Below are 12,688 nucleotides of genomic sequence, written 5' to 3' on the forward strand. Positions count from 1 at the left end.
CTTGGAAATCCAAAATATTCAAACATTGCAAATTGTATCCCAAAGTAGGTGAATACAATACAATATATAAGCTGGTTAATAACATAAAGGTGTCTCTTAAAGGGTTATGTATATGGGTTGATGTTTTGACTTTGTATCTATGTTACTAAGCTCTTGATTATTAAATTGCTTTATTCTTTTACTTGCATCATTATGCTGCAAGTTAGAAGCCGATACTAATGATCTTCTCTCCACCCCGTACAGTCACGCATCACATCTATTGTCTTTGTGCAACCATATTAGTAAACCCTCAGTTTCTTAGAACAACATCCTGGACTTCCTGGTTTTGTTTGCATGCTGACCAGCAAAAATGAAACCATGAAAAACAAAATAGAAAAACACATACGCTGAGATCCATGAGCTCTACGATGTTATGAGAAAGGTTCCTCTTCCTTTTAAGAGCATGAAAACAAACACTTCTTTCCCTCTTTGCTGCCTGCAGGCCTATAAAACATGTGTGTACTTGGTGTGATTATAACGCCACAGCCTCTGGGATCCCAGAGTAAGAAGAAGAGTTTCACAATGCGTCTCTCAGCTTTCTACATCCGTTCAGTCTCTCAACCACTCTATCCTCTTCTTCCCCCTTCCTTCAGTGCTTGAAAGCAATCCAGCTACACATATTTTGGCAGGCGCCGGGTTCTGCTCCCCTCTAAAGTACTGTATCCACATTCTGCCCTTTTTTTCCCTCAGCATTTGTTTTCGACACAACCTTTGGCAGACTGAGGGGAATGGGGGCTGGTCGAGGCTTTTTTTTTTTACTGCTTAAAAATCAATCTAACCGATCCAGGCAAACACTGCAGAGCTTGACGGACACTGAGGAGACACATGAAGAGGGACACGTCCAAAATGGGATTCTTTCTCTCACATGTGACACAGATTTTCTGTTTGCAGTAAAGCAGCAAATAGAAAATAGAAAGCTGAACCCATCTGGTTCACATCCTGCAGATATGTGCAACAGCATAAGATGAAGAAACACGCAGACTACAAGAGGCTTTTATTCAGGCCCATAGAACTTTATGAAGCTACCCCTAGTAACACCACATGATTACATGACTCATCTATAACACTGACACCAGAGACAGCATTAAAGCCTTTGAACTCTACCATAGACATGGTCTGCCAGGGCCTTGATCGGTGTCATTGTTTAATGTGGGGTCATTTCCCAGAGTATCTTCAAATGCTTCATATCTAAAGAATCTATGCAGCCAGAGCTCAAAGGTTGAGTATGTTTCTGAAGCATAACTTAAATCAAAATTACAAAATTACTACATAACTTAAATTTTTTTCAAAAGACAAGTTGGAGTTTTAATGAACTTCACTAAATAATTGAAAAAAACCTCTCGATCCAAACTGATTCTTAATGTAGAAAAATCACAAAAAATATACAGGTACACTTTTACAGTGCATGAACCTTGTGCAGTGCTGGTTTGGATAAATAGACTCCTGACCAGAAGATGAGGGTGCAAGAATCAGCTGGAGGGTAAGGACCGACCATTGGGCCATCAAAATGACAATATACGGTACAGCTAGCAGGTTAGCAAGCTCCTCATGGTAAAAACAGATGGTATCAGAGAGAGCTACACAGCTACACATATGCTGTGTTTTGCCTGTTGCTAAGTCTTTATGAATGAAGACAGTTTAAACTTAATTTCCTTCTTAGAGACCCCCCACATTTTTACGCTAGCGCAACTCATATTCAGGATTTTACGGTATGCCTAAACACAACAGAAGTCCTTTTTTTTTTCTTCTTAGAAATCTGTAAATTTGCAGTGCATTAAGGTTTGCTTGTTTTTATCAAGTGGCAACCCCTGGCTGCGAGAATTGAAGCCAATATGGAAGTGTTAAAAAATGCAGTTCCTCTAGTGTCCACTTGAGGCTGGCTCTGGAGGTACCGGAAACCACATAGGGGAGAACGGGGTTGGTTGTCAAACGGGTTGGTTGGCACACTCGTTATATCTCACCACCAGAGGGCACTGTCTCTAAAATTGGGGTATGGACATTTCCAGATCAGAGCTCATACATAGTCTTCTCTGGAGTAAGACAGCTGAACTTGAGGTGAGACGACTTTTTGTGTTTTTTCATGTCAAATTGTAAATATTCAGCTCCTCAGTATTTTTCTTCTAGGCTTTTAAATGATGGGTTTATAACAAAACAAGTGTTACCCTTACAAAGTGTGAGGGGAAAGCTATAGTTTACATTTTTATTAGCTAGCTTAGTAGTTGTTAGATGGCTGTTAGCTTTGATGCTAGCAAAAAATTCCAGTTGGAGATGGTCGTCACATGTAACAACCAACCCCATGCATGCATGGTGAAATTAGTTTGAGTGCGCAGACCCTACATTTGCCATCACTGTAACTCAGACAGTGACTGCATGTAGCCTAGTTAGAGTAAGCCATTATTGTTAGGCCTATTTGTTTTGTTCTTTATGTTGTTATATAGGCTGGCCTAAAGATGTTTCCTGTTCATGTTCCTAGATCATGTTATGTTAAAATGCATTAAGTTATGTAGGCCTATCACTTGTCAGTGCAATTAAACATTCAAATTTAGTTCTGCCTTCTTGCCTTTTTTAAAAGATTTTTTCTCATTAAAATACCATTGTGACAAACAACCCCATAGTGTGTGTCAACCGTCCCCGTGATGGGGTTGGTTGTCACACACTATAGGGTTGGTCACAATGTTTCAGAGTGTCTTTGATAGTTAATTACCTCTTTGTTACAATGAGTTGGAAAATGAGAGGGATATACATTTCAAGCTAACACCTTAAGCTTCAATTTAATGTAGGAATGACTATTGAAAGATGTTTTGCTGATGAGCAATCTTCAAAACAGTAAAAAGTGTGACAACCCACCCCATTCTCCCCTAAACACCATTTCAACAAAGCAGATCTTCCCACCAGAAATAAAGTTGTTTACAGCCTGGTACAAAAAATGAGTTTAGTCTGAATAGCTCATTTCTCTCTTAGCACATATTGTGATTTTTTTCATAAAGCAGCAGTTTGGAAAATATTAAGACTACAAGTTTTCAAATATAAGAGGCACAGCTGACTTGATTGACAGGCAGGAACACTCTACCTGTGAGTAAGGAGGCTCAAAGCCCGCCTCTTTACCTCACACTAGCTCAGCAGAAGTTAGGTTGAGTTCAGCGTTTGAAATATGGCATCCGCCAAATATAGGCTTCAAATTAGCGCTTCAGAAACAGATTAGTGACGTCATGAATACTACATCCATTATTTATGGTCTATGGTTTCTATGTGCAGAGTTTGAAGGAGTTTTCAGAGTTTCACTTCCAATTACAATTCAGAGCCTACAGTGTTGTTTTTGCTTATCCTGATGTCATCTTGTGGGTTACCTTTAAATCCTACAAAGCCCTGAAACCTGTTCAACCTGATGCTTCTGTAAATTCTGCTTTAGATTTTTTAGTTTATACAGATGATTGTAAATTGTATTACATAAACAACCATCTCTCACAGCCAGATCACAGCTGCATCTCTGCAGGAACTATCAATTTGTGTTAACTTTGGCGCTCCCTGTGGACAAACCTCACATCCTAAACATTAGGAAAAGTGACTTTTAACAAAAAATCTCACCCTGCTTTCTATGAACAGTCAAACGCATCACTGAGTATCTTTAACATGGTTCATAATGCATAATGAATATTATGTCATCTGTATTATTCACTTCTGTAGCTCATAGAGGTGTCAGCATCGATTTCCATCTGTTTCATTTTGAAAAACCGGAGAGTCCTTGACTTCCTGTTCAGGTTCCTTTTTAAATGTTTATGTAATCAATGTGCACAGAATCCAAACTGAATCAGAGCATTGATGAGTCAATGTTGTCGACAAGAATTCATGATAGAATTAGTCAGCAACAAATGTAATTGTCAATGATCAGTTGGTTGTCTCACAGCATGTGTTTTTGAGCTTTGAGTGGACATAAGATTGTGTAACGAGTTGCTGAGGAGTGAATCATCTCATCTCATCATTACTATCTCTGCTCAGTGTGGAACATGCAAAACAGTGACCGGGAAATGGCAGGTAAAAGAAAACAGTGAAATGGCGGATGCTGCTGCAACACCATCAGGCCCTAGGCTGTTTTCACACCTGTGGCTCATTAGCTTTGTTCTGATTCAGACGGAGAAATGATCCATTGTTGTGTTTTTCCTTTGGGTCATTTTGTGTTCACACTGCGATATCACAGAGCAGGCCACAGCACAGACCATCAGGACACTGTTCTTATATCATTACCTCACAGTCTGCTACTTTGCAGGTAAACAAATGCTATGCACACTAGTCACACTTTGCATATCAGAAGGCCGGTGCTTTGGTTTAAACAGTGACCATGTAATCTGGCAACTTTCAGCTGTTAAAACGGGAAAGTTTTAAAGACGTTAAAACGCAGATAGTCATCAGATATTCTTTAACAAAATCTTAAGACATTTGCGAGAGAGGCATTCAGCTTAAAGTCGCCAGTTGACAGGGTCACCATTTACAGTGCAACACCAGCTCCATGATGCTAACTTTCGTTAGCCAGTTTACCTACAAAAGATGACTCGTGGGTTGACTTCAAGCAGCAAGGATGTCAAATGCCTCAAACTTCAACTGAGACATTCTGTTAACAGTCTAAAGTTAGAGCCATGCAGTGTAATGTTTCTCTCCTTTACTTTTTCAGTCCCTCACCAGTAAACTTAATCTTTTTCCTCCTCCTCCAGTACCACTAGACATTGAAGACAGCTCTTACCACGTGACTATGGTATCCACGGATCAACATAAAATCTTTGGTGTTACATTCACACTGGTTATGTTTAAAGCAAAGACACAAATACAGTTTGGATTAGTGCTGTGCGATATGGACAAAATTTTATATCCCGATATAGGTGATTTTATATCCTGATAACGATATATATCCCGATATAGTATTTTTCCTTAAAATTACATGAAATGAATGGCAGTTTTCTCTCATATTTTTCAATTTATTTATGAAACACATATTTTATGTATAAAAACATAATAAAATACAGTATATACAACGACAGTATATACTGGAACCATGTCTTGACATATGAATTTAGCGATGGCATCTGTAATTTTGCGGTGTCTGCGGGACTGCTTGTCGTATGGGATGCCGTTGACCAACGATTGTTTCAGACTCGTTTGGTGTGTTTTTTTCTTTTCATCACTGGGTGGTTTTGATGTCACGTTAGTGCTTTGTCGCAGCTTCACGCTGTCTCTGTACTGTTCTTCGTGTCGCGTCTTTAAGTGGTAGAAAAGATTAGATGTGTTCGAGTCGGCCGTAACGACTTGTTGGCGACATGTTTTGCAGATTACCGTTTTCTGGTCAGTGTCCGACTTTTTAAAACCAAACCAAAGCCAAACCATGGAATTGCGGTTCCCTCTTTTCGGCACCAACTCCTCTTTCGGTTCTGTTTCCACTTTGTTTTCCGCTAAGCTCTCCGCTTCTGCCATGTTGTTACATCCATGCTCTATCAGTGCCGTAAACTTGTAGTTGTGAGTGACGTAAAAATGCTACCGCAAAGTAGTAGCGGTGCTGCAGCTTACATTAACCTGCATTCATCATCGTTCATACAATGTCAGTGAAGCAACAGAGCTAGACCAATACCTTACACATCAAAATAACGATATAAACGACAGAGGGTTATATCGTACGGTGGACGTTTTTATATTGCACTACGATTTATATCGTAATATCGCACAGCACTAGTTTGGATTGTGATTGTCAATGGCATGTTTAGAGTTTGAAAGAGTAATGTTAAATTTAAAAGCTTATAGCTGTATGAGAGCCATTAAGTAATCAAGCAATTTAACATCCAATCAGACAATTAATCGTTTCAATAATAAATGAATAGCTGTTAGTTGCAGCCGTCGAGAAGTTTCCCCGAAAGATCAGCTGTGTCTAAAGAATGAATCTTTCTCCTGAGTTGTTGCACCTTGATTATCTGTGGAAGATAAATAAAGGTCTATGATGATGTTGATGAAAAGGTGAACACTCACACTGGAGTCTCACCACCACCATGGCCAAAAAAGCACAGTTCTCATTGTGACAGTGAGATACTCATATAAATAACTCGTATAAATGGTGTTAATGAGTTTGAAGTGCTTTGTGGGCTGCTTGATCAACCCTTCATCCATCCTGTGATCCAAGTGTGTACAAAGCAGCACCCACAGTTAAACAATCTGAGTGAGCAGGGCTTTTATTGTGTTTACTTGTAAACAGCAGAAAGTGGAAGGAAAGCTGGTTGAGGTTTTCTTTCACATCCTGTTTCACCACGGGATTTTATCAACAAACAGAATCAGGCATGAAGCAAGTGGATGTGAAGGATGAGCTGCTTCTTCAGTGAGTTATGAACGTTGGCTAACGTCATCATTTGGAGAGCTTTGTGATTGACTGCAGCTGTTTGTGCAGTTGTCCAATGGGAACAAAAAGACTCTGCCAACAGTTTTGTCTGTGCAAAACAGAGCTCAACCAAAAACACATCGGTATGAGTTGGCCACATGAGCTGCGTCCTAAATCAGGGGGAGCGTCCTTCGAGCCCCAATCCTTTCACCTAGCTACCTTTAAAGCTGAACTGAAACTAGCTTTCACAGCTAACACCATGCAACCTACACTACCGTTCAAAAGTTTGGGGTCACTTAGAAATTTCCTTACACCACAAAATAGGCTCTAACCAGAGTAGAAAGAGAAGTGGGAGACCCCGGTGCACAACTGAGCAAGAAGACAAGTACAGTAGAGTCTCTAGTTTGAGAAATAGATGCCACACAGGTCCTGAACTGGCAGCTTCATTAAATGGTACCCGCAAAACGCCAGTGTCAACGTCTACAGTGAAGAGGTGACTCCGGAATGCTGGCCTTCTAGGCAGAGTGGCAAAGAAAAAGCCATATCTGAGACTGGCCAATAAAAGGAAAAGATTAATATGGGCAAAAGAACACAGACATTGAACAGAGGAAGATTGAAAAAAAAGTGTTATGGACAGACGAATCAAAGTTTCAGGTGTTTGGATCCCACAGAAGAACATTTGTGAGACGCAGAACAAGTGAAAAGATGCTGGAAGAGTGTCTGACGCCATCAGTCAAGCATGGTGGAGGTAATGTGATGGTCTGGGGCTGCTTTGGTGCAGGTAAAGTGGGAGATTTGTACAAGATATAAGAGATTTTGAATAATGAAGGCTATCACTCAATTTTGCAACGCCATGCCATACCCTGTGGACAGCGCTTGATTGGAGACAATTTCCTCCTACAACAGGACAATGATCCAAAGCACACTTCAAAATTTTTCAAGAACTATTTAGGGAAGAAGCAGGCAGCTGGTATTCTGTCTGTAATGGAGTGGACAGCGCAGTCACCAGATCTCAACCCCATTGAGCTGTTGTGGGAGCAGCTTGACCGTATGGTACGCAAGAAGTGCCCATCAAGCCAATCCAACTTGTGGGAGGTGCTTCAGGAAGCCTGGGGTGACATTTCTTTAGATTCCCTCAACAAATAAACAGCTAGAATGCCAAAGGTCTGCAATGCTGTAATTGGGAGCATTCTTTGATGAAAGCAAAGTTTGAAGGACAAAATTATTATTTCAACTAAAAGTCATTATTTCTAACATTCTCAATGTCTTGACAATATTTTCTATTCATTTTGCAACTCATTTGATAAATAAAAGTGTGAGTTTTCATGGAAAACACAACATTTTCTGGGTGACCCCAAACTTTTGAACGGTAGTGTATTATTTAAGATAATTTGAAGATTTAAGGTCTTTGTATCAGCAGCTATTTGACTGAGTTGAAACAAGTCACTTAAGGTTAAAAGCGAATTATTCAGCCTCTTGTGATTCTACCATCTCACTCGAACTTGCACATGATCTTAAGGTATGCTGGACCAGTAAGGATGCATTAGATACATTCTTCATTGCCGAGAACAAGTAGGATCAACTGCACATATAAAGGAGCCTTTGAAATAGGACAGATGATGCAATCCCTGAAAGAGGACTCAGCTACAGACTACAGAGGATTAACCCCCAATTTTGCAGGATGCGGCACGCACTGTGCAGCCAATACATTCCCATTCCAGTCAATGCTCATGTTCACATAGGGAGCCCTGCGGCGCGTCTCAGCCCTGTCTCTGGAGTGGCCCGCCGCACTGTTATGCCAGAGATGTGCGTCAAGTCTATTTTCGACAGAGCATGCACCCGTCACGCGTCAATCTGCACAGAAAAGAACGACCTGGACAGGAAGTCAGGCATGAGGATTGCATGCAACATCCGCTCAATTTGAAAATAACACATCATATAAGGACTCCTGACCGTTTAAAGATTGTATAGATCAGAAATACTCATTGATTATGGAAGTAAGCTACAGACAGCCACATATCCGTGACCCATGTTGACCACAACAGGGCTTTAAGATGATAACTGTGTCAGAAGGTAACAGGAAAACAAAACAGAGCAGAATTATTATTATTAAACTCATCTAAACCTGCAAAAACAAAACTTTATAGTTTTGCAGCCTACTCACTGATAATTAAAGCACAAAAGTAATGGAATACTATCCAAATAAGAAGAAATTCAACCACAGAAAGTCTCTGTAACCTGTTGTTTGTATGCTTTTCTCTCTATACTGGACCCAGCCTGTGAAAATTGGGGGTGAGCCTCAGTCTTGAAAACTGAAGCCATGCAGAAGTACCTTAAGACTGCAATTCTTCTCATGGCCAGCGGGGGCTGACAACAATGATTTTCAAAAATAATTATCTCAGCAGATTACCAAAGTAAGAATATTTCTAATACCTTTATTGAATCAATTGCTGATTGGGAAAAAATGAAAAATGTTGTCATTATTTTTTGCTGTGCAGAATTCTTTCACACTCCATGATTTGCTTTACAATCTCAGCACTGTCTGCAGCACATGTAGCAGAGAAGTAATTTATTGAAAGCTCATGTGAGGAGTTTTTAGCTGGTTAGGAAACAGAGTAAAAAAAAAAAAAAAACCTTTAGCACTTCTCGCATTTCTTTAAATCTGTTCTTAGTGCTTGAAACAGATGTGCAGGACAACATCAGTAAGGAGATGTGAGGTACCATTTTGTCCAGAGGTGCCACTAAAACAAGCACAAACTTCAAGTTCCTCATCAGACCTTTAAGAAAGCAGCCAGATCAGTACCTTTGGGAAGCAATGGCATGAGTTTGTTGCACGATCAGTAGAAGAAAGTCTAATTTCATTCAAATTTGAAACTTACAGGCCACTCTGGACCTCTGAAATCAGTGTCCCATTTGTTTAAAGATCTCAAGTGCAGTAGACAGCACTGTATAGAGCTTTGTCTGCTGCAATACATATTCTGTAAAAACTGTTTTTCATATGAGTGCATGTGGTCTATCAACAGTAGGTCCTAGGCTAGTCTCCCTATTAGTATATTGGTCGGACTTGTCACTTCTTCTAGATGCTGTAACCCACTTATAAGCAGCTCTTCAAATTAGTTTTAAGTTTGGACCACATTTTTCCAGGGGTAAGAATATTTTGTCACCACCTTGTCAAGAGAAAACGGAGGATTGGTGTCAAACTTCACCCACTCTCTGCTGAAAAAATACCCTCCTTAATGAAATCATGATGCTGAATGCTGGAAATAGCTTCATGTCAACACCAATCCTACGGGCTGCCTTCGAAGAATATTCTCAGAGTTTGCTGCAGAGTTTCATTCAGCCTCTGGAACAAGTTCAGACCAGCCAAACAGGAGTGATATTATACTTCAAGACAACCCTCATGTTTCCTCCAAACCCACATCCCCCTTGGAAGAGAGTGCAGACGGCTGAAACCATCACATTCACTCAGGAAAGACGAAACCGATGCTTCAAAATGTGAAGTTCTGACAGAAACACAATTTAACTGATGAGCCGGTCAGTACAAAGTGCTACTTTTAACCATGACTTTCAGTTTTAGGAATCTAGACTACATCACATACGATAAAACGGGACAAACAGGCTGACAGGGGTCTCTTTCATTTCTTCACTGTGGACACTTGGCGAGCTCATACCACACATTGTTTCTCTTTGGCGTCCCATGTACCCAGAGTGCACTGTCTTACTCCCTCCCACTGTGTGTGCGTATGTTAGTGTGTGTTTGTGTGTGTGTGAATATTCAGCCAAACTAGAGCAGAGAGACCAGCTGAAGCCTCATGCACAGCTGTGAGTCTAGAAGAGGCCCTTTGTGTTGTGGTACACTCATGCGCCCTGAAGGAACACAAAATGTCAGTGCATAAGAAAGGCTCGTGTATGGTTAGGAGTAATGGATTCATTTTGGACGTTCAAAGCTGAGCACTGCTGCTCTCTCTGCTGACAAATATTCCTGTCGTCGTTAGCCTCTTGATTATCTCATTCTACATCCATTAGTGCTGGGTCGCATTTCTGCATCCAGTAATTCTGTTTTCCCCTGACTCGCAGCCAGGGGAATTGCTCACACTCACACCATCAACATCACCTCACTGGAGTCCATTAATTTCAGACAAATTGCAGCTCAGACACAGATGACAGTAAACCCACGTGTGGTGGACGATGGGTTTAATGGTGGAGGAAAGTTGACCGCGGCTGATCTTTTAGTGCTAATTGCTGTCAACAGCAACACTCATTTGCATTCCTTCTGGTTAATCAGCGTTTCCATTTGCTTTTATGCAAATGTGCAATGAAAAAAAGATTTAAAAAACAGATAAAAATCATCAGTGTGAATCAAAGTTTTACAGCTGGGTTGAAAACACCATGTTGTCCCAGTTTGTCCTCAAAATAATTTGGATGATCTCATGTTCAGGGTCTGGACTTTTGGATGTCAGCTAGTGTTTTGTCGCAATGATTATCTGCAAGGCAAGCGTAACAACCGAAGCCAGCGCTCACAACCACAACACCAGAGGGATGAAAGATGGAGAGACACAGGGATCATCTGGAATGAAATGACTCAAAAGTTGGCACAGTCATTCAACAACTGAGGCAGAGCGATGACACTGATTTTCGGAAAATGGTTATTAATGCAGCAGAGACATTAAACGACTGTCACTGAACTGCAGTTTCAGAAAAAAAAATGTTGGCATAGACTTACCCTAATGGTTAAGTTGTGTAGCCATGTAGCGAGTGGCCCGGGTTTGAATCCAGCCTGCGGCTTCTTTCCAGCATGTCATTCCCCCACTCTCTCCTAGTTTCCTACACTACCCACAGTCCTCTCCTCTATAAAAAAAATAAAGGGGTAAAATATAATTGCTTGAAAAATGCCTTGGCTTCATGTTAAAGTGAAGCTTGGTGACAGTGAATGGGTCCCAGCTGACTTCGGGCAGAAGGCAGGGTACACCCTTCTCACCAACCTATCCAACATGGAAGACAGACAACCATTCACACACACACACACTCACACCTACAGGCAATTTAGAGTGCTCAATCAACCTGGTGAGCATGTTTTTGAACTGTGGGAGGTCGCTGGAGTTCCTGGAGAGAACCCGCGCATGCATGGGGAGAACATGCAAACCCCACACAGAAAGGCATCCGCCTGCCCGGGTTTCGAACCAGGAACCTTCTCACTGTGGGGCAACAGTGCTACCCACTGCACCACCATGCACCTGTATGATCTTATCTCAATTTATCAAACTCAAAGCCAGGACAGGCTGAGCCAATAAATGGTCTCCATAACTTTTAATTCGCCAAGAAAAAAAAACATTAATAAGTGATGTTTTTCTTCTACCAAATAGAGCTCAGTACTTCAGAAAAATCTAAAAACTTCAAATGAATAAGGTAAATTGTCTCTTGGTTGTCAGGAAATATTTTCAAAATTTAAAGTATTTATTCAGCTAAATGATTTTTTTTAATAGCATTTTATAAATCTAACATTTTTAAATAACATAATATCAGTACTTTTCTAATTCTTGTTTGGCTGAATATTTCATTTGCCTTGTGAAAATTATAGAAAAATGAAAGAACTAAATAAGAAAAGAAGGAAGAAATGAAGAAGCCTCTAATCAGTTATACAAGGTCATGTAACATTAGGGTAAAGTGTCAAATGCTGTAACGTATCAAAGTTTGGATCATGTTAAAGCCTCCAGAAAACATCTGAGCCTTTAAAAACATAAATGTAAATGTGATTTTAATGTCAGGTTTGTTTCAGTCTCTCATCATTTTCCGTCTATTCAGAACTTTGAATAAAATTGTGCAGAAGCAAACATTATTTAGTGAGCAGTTCATTTGTACTGTGGTCATTGGTTTATTTTCCAGCAGTGCTGACAGGAGCTTGACTCATCAAAATGATGTCATGATATGACAAAGCAGCACAAACACTCGACTGAACACTCAAAGCTGCATGAAACCATCAGTGCAACTAGAGCGGCTAACAGCTCCCATCAGCAGTAAGCAGAGAGACGTTTAGTGCATCTGTGAGAAGAGGCTCTGTGGTGGATGTTAAGCCTTTTTAGCAGCAGATAGTCCACTCAGTGCTCTCAAGCAGGATCAGATATGATGAAAACCTGAACTGGATCAGACTCAGTGTGTCGGTTTAACCAGATTTAGCAGTTCAGAGAAAGGGTTGAGTTATACATGTTTGTGCAACCAAACGACTTCTCTCAGCTGAAAATGAGTCTAATATTTTACCCGTAGGCCTCATCTTAGCCACGGTTTGCCTAGTGGTATCAAGAA

General features: G+C 40.5%; 1 protein-coding gene across 4 annotated transcripts in view; it reads right to left on the reverse strand.

Moving 5' to 3' along the window:
- thrb (thyroid hormone receptor beta) overlaps positions 1–12,688 on the reverse strand; it is a 187,396-nt gene that overhangs the window by 116,690 nt on the left and 58,018 nt on the right. Inside the window, exon 1 of one of the 4 annotated variants that reach the window (XM_034704718.1) lies at positions 11,112–11,198. The exons of 2 other annotated variants lie outside the window; for them this stretch is intronic. The gene's annotated coding sequence lies outside the window, so the exon portion shown is untranslated. Of the gene's footprint in view, positions 1–4,572; positions 4,592–11,111; positions 11,199–12,688 lie in introns of those variants that run through there. One more of the 4 variants, XM_034704721.1, reaches the window with a different exon arrangement.

This window comes from Notolabrus celidotus, chromosome 16 (assembly GCF_009762535.1).
Source record: "Notolabrus celidotus isolate fNotCel1 chromosome 16, fNotCel1.pri, whole genome shotgun sequence".
Classification (NCBI taxonomy): domain Eukaryota; kingdom Metazoa; phylum Chordata; class Actinopteri; order Labriformes; family Labridae; genus Notolabrus; species Notolabrus celidotus.